Here is a 9,056-nt window from a genome sequence, read left to right on the forward strand (position 1 = left end):
AAAAAAGAATACTGTTGGATAATATTTTATCTTGTTTTACATGAATGTGAAAGAGGAGGTCCTAGTAATTGACTTCAGTCAATTCTACCTCTTGATGACTCACAGAAACTTAATTACCTGAAGATTACATGACTACAACTTCTATCTTGTTAAAAAATCCTGCTTCATCATTCCTGAAATTCTGGTCAAATATTTTATAGTTAAATATGTTAGGATGTGTGTAAATTGTGTATGTGTTTAATAATAAAAAACAGTAATAAAGCAGTTCTTGTGACAATTTTAAGTTAAATGACAAGCATTTTTATTTCTACTATGAATAAATTTGATTTTGGAATTACTATGTTTAAGACTCACTAAAGTGAATGTAATAATTATTTATAAAATACTCTATATCAATTTTAGGTTATTTAACAACAGTTTCAAAAACTATTTTGCATGTCATCTAAACCAACCAAATTTCCAAGATACTCAACATTATTCTTACATTTAAAAAAAAGAATTAAACTATTTTTATTAGCTAAGTCAACTAATAACTATTTAGCCCTGTTCAATCCTTCTATTTAAAAATAGTTATGTGAAGGGGATTCTGAGATGGTGGAGCAGGAAACACCAGGAACCTATCTCCATACCTACAAAACAGTTACACTGGCAAAATTTGATGTAACTATTTTGGAACTGTGGAGGATTTGAACTAGTAATTTCAGTCAATTATAACTCCTAGAAAGGCAGCAGCTACCCATCCCTTACCCTGCAGCCACATGGAAGGCATCTACCCACATGTTCGTGAAGCAGCTTGCACACAGTCTGTGGGAACCAGGTGGGATAAAAGAACTCTGTCCTTCAAATGCTGGGGACCTGTGATCTAATTGCTTATTACCGCTTCTAATCAGGGAAACACAAAGAGGTAGAGAGCCATTGTTTCTGTATCTCCCTTCATTGTTGCAAGTCCCTATCCCTCTCGCTAAAGTGACATCCCAGAAATTTAAAGGGCCAGAGCCCATTTGATCTCATTTTCATTTTTTTGCTTTTTCCTCTTTAGGGAATGAGACATTAAAAACTGTAACATTCAAAAACCACTGCTGCCCTGGTCAGTTGGCTCGGTTGGTTAGAGTGTCATTCCATGCACCAAAAATGTTGTCGGTTGATTCCCAGTTGGGTACATACCTGGGTTCCTGGTTCCGTCCCCCATCAGGTGCATGTGGCAACTTATGGATGTTTCTCTCTCACATGGATGTCACTCTCTCTCTCTCTCTTTCTCTCTCTCCCTTCCTCTCTCTAAAATCAGGTAACATATCTTTGGGTGAGGACTTTAAAAAAAATTGCCTACACATGCAAAATTAGAAAGTGACAATGTATGCCCGAAGAAAGGCTCAGAAAATGCCTGAGCAGACATTAGGTTTACACCTCAGTCTGATCTTCAGTACAGAGATAGCCTACAACAATCAAAAATTTAAAAAAAAAAAATTTTTAATTTAATTTTTAAAAAAAGTCTGGGTAATGCAGAAAATTTGAGTGTCAGAGTTACCACAGTAAGATTCAAGTGTTCAATTAAAAAAAAAAAAATCACAAGCATACAAAAAATAGTAAAGTATGGCCCATTCAAAGCAAATAAGTAAAAAAAAAAAAAGTCTCTGATAAACCTAATGGCAGATATTCTAGGCAAAGACTTTAAACAACTGTCTTGAACATGATCAAAGAACCAAAGAATGATGTAGAGAAAAAATAAAACAATGTGTGAACAAAACGGAAATATCAATAAAGAAATAGAAAACCTAAAATAAACCAGAAAAAAAAACGGAGCTGAAAAGTACAGTAACTGCAATGAAAATTTACTAGATGGGTTCAAAGGCAGACTTGGGCAGGCAGAAGACTTGGTGAACTTGAAGATAGGGCAATGAAAATTATGGAGGCTCAGAAACAGAAAAAAGATTGATGAAATGTGGATAGAGCCCAAGGGCACTGTGTGACACCATTAGGCAGAGCAACATAAGCATCCTGGGAGTCTCAGAAGCAGAAGATATAAAGAAAAAAAAAAAAAAAAAAAACATAAAAATATTTGAATAAATAATGTCTCAAAACTTCCCAAATTTGAAGAACGACATGAAATAAACATCCAGGAAGCTCAAGAAATTCCAACTAAGATAAACTCAAGAACTACACCAAGACACATTATAATCAAACTTCAAAAAGACAGAATCTGTGAAGTAGCAAGAGGGTGAATCATCACACATAAGGGATCCTTAATAAGATTACCTGCATGTTTCTAATAAGAAACTTTGGAAGACAGAAGACAGCGAGCAGATTTGTTTGCAGTATTAAGGGGGAAAAAAAACTGTAAACCAAGAATCCTGTATCTGGCAAAACTGTTCCTCAAAAGTGAAGGAGAAATTAAGACATTCCTAGGCAAACAAAAGTTTAGGGTATTCATGACCACTTGACCTACTACTCTGCAAGAAATGTTCAAGTGAATCCTGCAAGGTGAAAAAAAGAACACTAGACAGTAAATGAAACATTAAAGCCTTATGGAGAAATAAGAAATGTCATTAAAGGTATATGGACAGTTATAAAAGCTAGTATTAATGTAACAATTGTCTGTAACAGTACTTTGTTTTCTACACGATTTAAGAGATTAATATATTTAAAGAAAAAAAATTAATTTAAACGTTCATCTTACCATAACTTAGATTTTTAATACCACTGGAACATTTAGATTCCATTATTTATTTTTTGAAGAACAGTTTTATTTAAAAATTCAATACTTATAATAAAATGAAATTTACAACCTTTACAACTATATGAATATGATACATTTTAGATGTTAATTTAAAAATGTGTGATAAGATACATAGTTTTAAAAAATGAGTAAGAATTTTTTGGACATTTGGCTAGAAGAGTTTATACCTTTTAAGCTGAGTTTCCTAAACTGTAAAATTAGGATAATGTTCATTCTACTTCAAGATCAAATTATATATTATATATCATACATGTATTTACTATATACTGTATTTTCACTACATAAACACACACACGCATATTTTTGTAAAATGTAATACAATATGATTAAATTTCTGAGGGTCCAGAAAAATAACACCTCCCTTAATTTTGAGTCCTTTTTATATGAACTAGACAACCAAGGAAGCCATCATGTGACACGTGCCAGCTGCAAGTCATGAAAACCTGATTCAACTCCAGAGGCTATATTTTAAATTGAACAAATAACTAAGTCCCTTAAGTGCCACAATTCTTTAAAAGTAAACAGTCAAATATGGGAGGGTACTACAAAAACAGATTTGGGAACCAAGGCACTGAAATGTTCCATGAAAAAGGAGTAGGGGAGCCCTGGCCTGGTAGCTCAGCTGGTTAGAGCATCCTGCTGATAGCCAAGGTTGCGGGGTCAATCCTGTCAGGGCACATACAAGAATCAATACAAGAATCAACCCATGAATGCATAGATAGATGGAAAAACAAACTGATCGATCTCTCTCTCTCTCTCTCTCTCTCTCTCTCCCTCCCTCCCCAAATCGATAAATAAAAAAATAAAGGAGCAGGGGACTTAGATTCAGAAGCAATGCTATAAACAGCAATCCTTACCCCGTCAATCCCATCTTTTGGGGACAATTTGCAACTTCTTATCTTTATAATAAACATTTTGCAACATAAATTCTAAGGTCTAAAGCCAGATTATGAAACCAGTAAAAGTAACATATGCCTATTTTGGGGAGGCCTCCATCTACAGGTCTCCGTAGCTTCATTTAGATGGAGTCAATGACAGTATATTCCCCCGGCAAACCAAGCATACTAGATAATAAATACATCACATTGAAAAAAAAAAAGATAATTTTGCTAAGTATATATTTTATAATCTAAACTGTTCCTAATCCTGCCTAAAGGTTAAGCCTGATGATATAACTAAATAATTTGGTAAACAATAGTAAGCTATTTGCCAAAAAATTGATAATATAAAATTTTTATTAAAGTGTCAAATTACATCTATAAAATTATTGATATGCTCAGCATTTCACAATTTCTTCCAATCATTTTCCAATATATAGTATAATTTGTATTTATAAAATTTCCTCCTAGGGAAAAGTTTGAAGCTGATTAGGTTCATTAAGCTGAGATCAGTTTTCCAACTTCCACAATGACAATTTTAAATGCATTTCACTTATACTGAAGAAGATATCGTATTGTGTTCTATGAGGCATATATTGATGTATAAGACAGTCTCTGAACTCAAGGCAATTATCAGTCTTATCACTGATACAGAAATGTTGAAAGCATTGTACAGTGCACACCACCTAAATTCTATAGTTAACATTTTACTATACAGTGTTTCCTCATATTACTATATTTGGTTTATACATATTTTAATTTTCTATGAACACAACTATTCATCCCTTTATACAGCCATCAATCCATTTTATATTTTTAATGACTTTCAAAGAAAATCGCAGGCATAAGTATGTTTCACCCCTAAATATTTCAGCATGCCCATCATTAACTAGAATGTAAATTTTAAGTTTTTAGATAAAACTTACAAGTATGAAATGGACAAATCTAAAAAAATTTACAGGTATAAAATGCACAAATCTGTAAAAGATTTTTACAAATGCTATGCCTCTGTAACCCAAACTCCTATCAAGGCACAGAACATTATTGTCACCCAAAAAGTTTCCTCATGCCTATTCCCAGTCCACACACCAACTACCAGCTCTAGAGGGAAACACTGTAGTGATTTCATTGTCCACCAAAAATTAGTTTTGTAGATAATTTTGAAATCCAAAATTTAAAACAAAGCATAATCATCAGGCTGAGGATTCAAAAAAGATTTCATGGGGTGTATAAATGTATAGATACATGATAAAGTAAATATGGCAAAATGCTTAACAATTGTAGAAATTAGTTGGTGGGCATATGGGTGTGCTTGTTATCAATTTATCATCTCAGATCCAAATCTACCTTTCTATGTCCTGCTTTGTGACTCTGGACCTAGACTCTAAATATTTCTCTTTTGCCAACTTAAGAGAGGGCAATAAGGTAACAGCAGCAGCAAGACACGTCCCTTCTGGATTCTGGTCTCCACTATTATTATTATACAACATGAGACCCCAAGAGCCTTGCTGAGGAGACAATTTCCAGCTGTGGCCTCCTGTCCCAGTATCCCCCCTGACAGTGGGCACTTCTGCAGACCATGTAGCCATGGTAGACATGCCCTTTCTGAAGAGGTCTGAGTCCAAGTTTTGGGAAGAAGAGCTCTCTCCCATGGGATCTTGCTTCCCCATCCTAAAAGTAGAAACTACTCTGCACCTGCTGCTTCCTGGACTCAGACTTAAGAGTTTTTTTATTCCATTCAGTAGTTAACCACCCCTTCCCTTATTCTGGTTAACAATTCATCATATTCAATTTTCAAGTTACTAGTAATATAGTTGTGTCTCTTAACTGAACTCGAACTACAATAAAGGGTATTGTCTGTACCCTGGATGTTTGAAAATGTTGGAGAGGAAGAGAAGGAGGGAAATATATTTTCAAAGATTGGCAAAAAGTTAATAATTGTTGAAGCTGGATGATGAACTTAGAAAATTATACTATCTCTTCATTTTGTGTATGTCAGAAATTCTGCACTAACGAGTTAAGAAAAAGGAAAAACTTAAAGGCTTGGAGAGAACCTAGTGAAATGGATTTTAATAGGCAGAAACAGAGAATGAGATTCCAGTTGAAGGAAAAGCACAAATAAAATATGGAGGCAAAAAGAAAAAAACTGAAGGACACGTGTGAGCAACAGCAAGTAGGTTGGCTAAAGACATATAATGCAAATGAATATATTTGGTGATATGTTTTCCCTCCCTTTTAACATTCAGTTCAGTGCGTTAGTTCTTCACAAACTCAATTGCTTTCTTTTCTCCCCTACTCCCCTGTCCCTGCTCCAGCTATATTTATTACTGTTAAGGTCTAGCTCTTCCTACTCTTCCCCATTTCTTATGAAACCAAATTGATCCATTTCAGGGTCTTTCAATGCCTTAATTTTTTAAAAAACAATAGTCATAATTATATCTGTGTTTGGACACATTTATGAGAAAATAGATATATTTGTGCATATGGAGCAGTATTTTTTACATGTAAAGCCACAAGCAGTGACATAAAACAAGTTTTAATAATTTCTATTTAGTAGGGAATAGGAGAAAGCATTGATTTATTATCATTTAATAACTCCTATTACTTCCTTTTTATGATTACAAAATATATCAATACTGACAAGAGTGAATATATATATGCATGTGTGTGTATACTGGTACATTATCTCTCAAAAGGCATTGGTAATATTCTTTGTTAAGCTGGGTGGTAGGTACATTTGAACAAATAATAAAATCAATACCCAATGTTTTCTCTATCCACCAATACATTTTAAGTCCTCTTAGGTACCTCTCCAATAATATCTCTCTTCTTTCTCATTGCTTAAAAATGACAATTATTGTGAAATTTGATTTACAAAACACGTTTGTTTATTCCAAACTGAAAATATTATAAATTATAAACCCAGCAAGACATTTAATAGAACTCATAATAAAGAAAACAAGTATTTCCAATTAAATTATGAAAATTCATAAAAAGCACATATGAAAATAGACCTGTTATACACATTAAAATATACAGACTTGCCAAATGGATTCCTCTGTCTACTAACCCCATCATTGGTAGGGTCTGAACAGGTAATGCTATTTTAAGCCTCTACGTATGGCACATGCTCTTCCATCTTCTTATAACATGGCAAGGACATCGGTATTCCAGAATAATAAACAGCAGCAGACAAATGTTGGTCAGTGTTACTGCCGGAGTGACTCATCTTTCTCGACCCCTCCTGAAGACCTGGGCTTGCTGATGCTGTCTGGTTCAAGATTCAGGATAATGTAATGTTTGTAAACATTCATTTAAATAGACACATGGAGAATGTTAATGTGTGTTCTTCCACAATGAGAAGACAATGGTTAAGACAAGAATTGGGTTTCTTTCTTTCCTCTGACAGTATCCTTTCTTTCGTAATCAGTATCACAAACAGCTATAGGAACACAATGGCAAAAGAAATGCCCCAGCAAAGATATGTTGCAGCTGATACTGCTCTGGTTGATGCTCTGCTTCCACTAAATTTTAGCAGCTGTGCAACACAACTTTCTGTGATGATGAGTATTCCATATTTTGTCCCATGTGGTTATTGAGTACTTGAACTGTAGCTAGTATGACACAGCAGTTGGATTTTTAATTCTATTTATTTTTAATTAATTTAAATTTAAATAGCCATATGTGACCAGAGGTTACAGTCTTAGACAACACAGTTCTAGAGCCTTAAAACAAATATCAGAAATTTAAAGAACGTATGTTTGCATGTTGGGAGTTTTCTGACATAGAAGTGGCATTTGAAACCATGCAACTCATGAAATAGATCACTTATGTGTACACAAAAGCCTACTGGCACTCCAATGTTAAAGAGATCAGAAGTGAAAAAGAACTTGGCAAGGAACACTGGGAAGGGACAAGTAGTGACATAAGAGGAAAACCAGAAATGTTGTCTGAGAGCCAAGTAAATAGAGTGATCCAAGGAGGAGAGTCCTTCAGCTATGATAAATGCTATTGATAGATCAAGTTGAAAAGTAAGGTGTTATATTTCTTTCCCACAATAGCAAACCCTCCAAGACAGAAGAGCAAAAAACTGAAAGATACCATTTGGCATTCATTTACCAATTATTAACAAAAACAAAACCATAAGTTATACCAATGTTATTAGTATATATATTTCATTCATATTCATTACATATATACTATTCTAGAGCATCACATCTTCCTTTCAATATCCATAAAAAAGCAGGGTTTCAGAGAGCACAAAAATTATCTTGGGCAGCATTAATTATAAATGAAAACCCCTTAAGTTGTTTTACCAGCTGAAAGTGCCTGAAGCAATCAGTGTCTCCCATTCAGCTGACACCCTTTCCTTAGAAGTGCGGGTGTGACATAATTTAAAGATCAAGGTGGTTTAAGGAACATCCAGTTTCCAAAAGAGAATGGGCGAAATTGTCAACATTCACAAAGGACTTGGAGAAAGTTAGGTCCGTGGACCATGAGCTCCAGCCACGGAATGACTCACCTCCCACAAAACAGGCGCTCAATGTTTTCCACTTAACTTCAAAAGAGCTGCATGTTACAGCGGGGAGGGGACCCTTCAGAACACTGTTGCCGCAGCAAAGCGCGGAAAAGGCATGCGAGGCTCGCGGGCACCCGCCCAGTGTATCAGCACCTGAGTAGATAAAGGCTACGCCGGACGGCGCACAACTGCATCCCGGGCCCTAAAGTTTAAAAGAAAACCCCTGCCCTCCCGCCCGGGCTCACCTGCCTCTGGAATGGAGACGTCCGTCCTCGGCCTCCACAAAGGGGCGTCCCCGCAAACCTCTCACCTCGCCACCGGACACAACGTGGGGTGGAGGATCCCCTGGCTAGGGAAGGAGGACCCGGGAGGGCGCGGCGCACTCACTCGGCCTTTTGAGTCTCGGAGGAGCTGCAGCCACTGGTTCCTCAGGTATCCCTACAGCCGCCTCTACTTGCGCTTGCTCTCCCGCCTCGTTGCTTAGCAACAGGAGAAGCCGTCCAGTCTGCCTGGCACGTCAATTCCTCCCGCCTCTCCAGAGTAAGAATAGGTTTTTAAAAGATTTTGTTTCCGGGTCGAGCGGGCTGTACGCAGCGGAAGGTCTCTTTACCTCCCAAGTTTACCCTTGGGGAAGGATAAAGTCTCAGTTGCGCACGGGTGGATGATGTAGCTAAAGGGTCTGACTCTACTCCCTAGATTTGCTGGGTGCCATCCAGTACGCCTTTCCTCCTGAGTCCAAACCATCTGATTATCTTCGTTCTCCAATCACAGCGACTCGCCTTCCGGGACTACTTTTCAATCGGCGAGCAGCGCAGAGAGAAGGGCGTGAGAAGACTCTCTGACCTCGGGAAGTGTAGTTCAACCGTAGAAGAAAATGAGTTGGATATTGCGCTAGAAGCAAGGAAACATAAACTACAGTTCCCAG

The 9,056-nt window shown here is 36.5% G+C and overlaps 1 protein-coding gene across 6 annotated transcripts in view; it reads right to left on the reverse strand.

The window, feature by feature from the left end:
- The window catches only part of WDPCP (WD repeat containing planar cell polarity effector), a 348,783-nt gene extending 340,271 nt beyond the window's left edge, over nucleotides 1-8,512 (reverse strand). For 4 of the 6 annotated variants that reach the window (XM_090281373.1, XM_090281371.1, XM_090281372.1 and 1 more), the window contains exon 1: nucleotides 8,377-8,433. The gene's annotated coding sequence lies outside the window, so the exon portion shown is untranslated. Of the gene's footprint in view, nucleotides 1-8,376 lie in introns of all 6 variants that reach the window. The other 2 variants (XM_090281375.1, XM_090281376.1) reach the window with 1 other exon arrangement.
- Nucleotides 8,513-9,056: the final 544 nt, after the last annotated feature.

The sequence above is a fragment of the Furipterus horrens genome, unplaced genomic scaffold, assembly GCF_987537825.1.
Source record: "Furipterus horrens unplaced genomic scaffold, mFurHor1.1.pri manual_scaffold_6, whole genome shotgun sequence".
Taxonomy (NCBI): Eukaryota; Metazoa; Chordata; class Mammalia; order Chiroptera; family Furipteridae; genus Furipterus; species Furipterus horrens.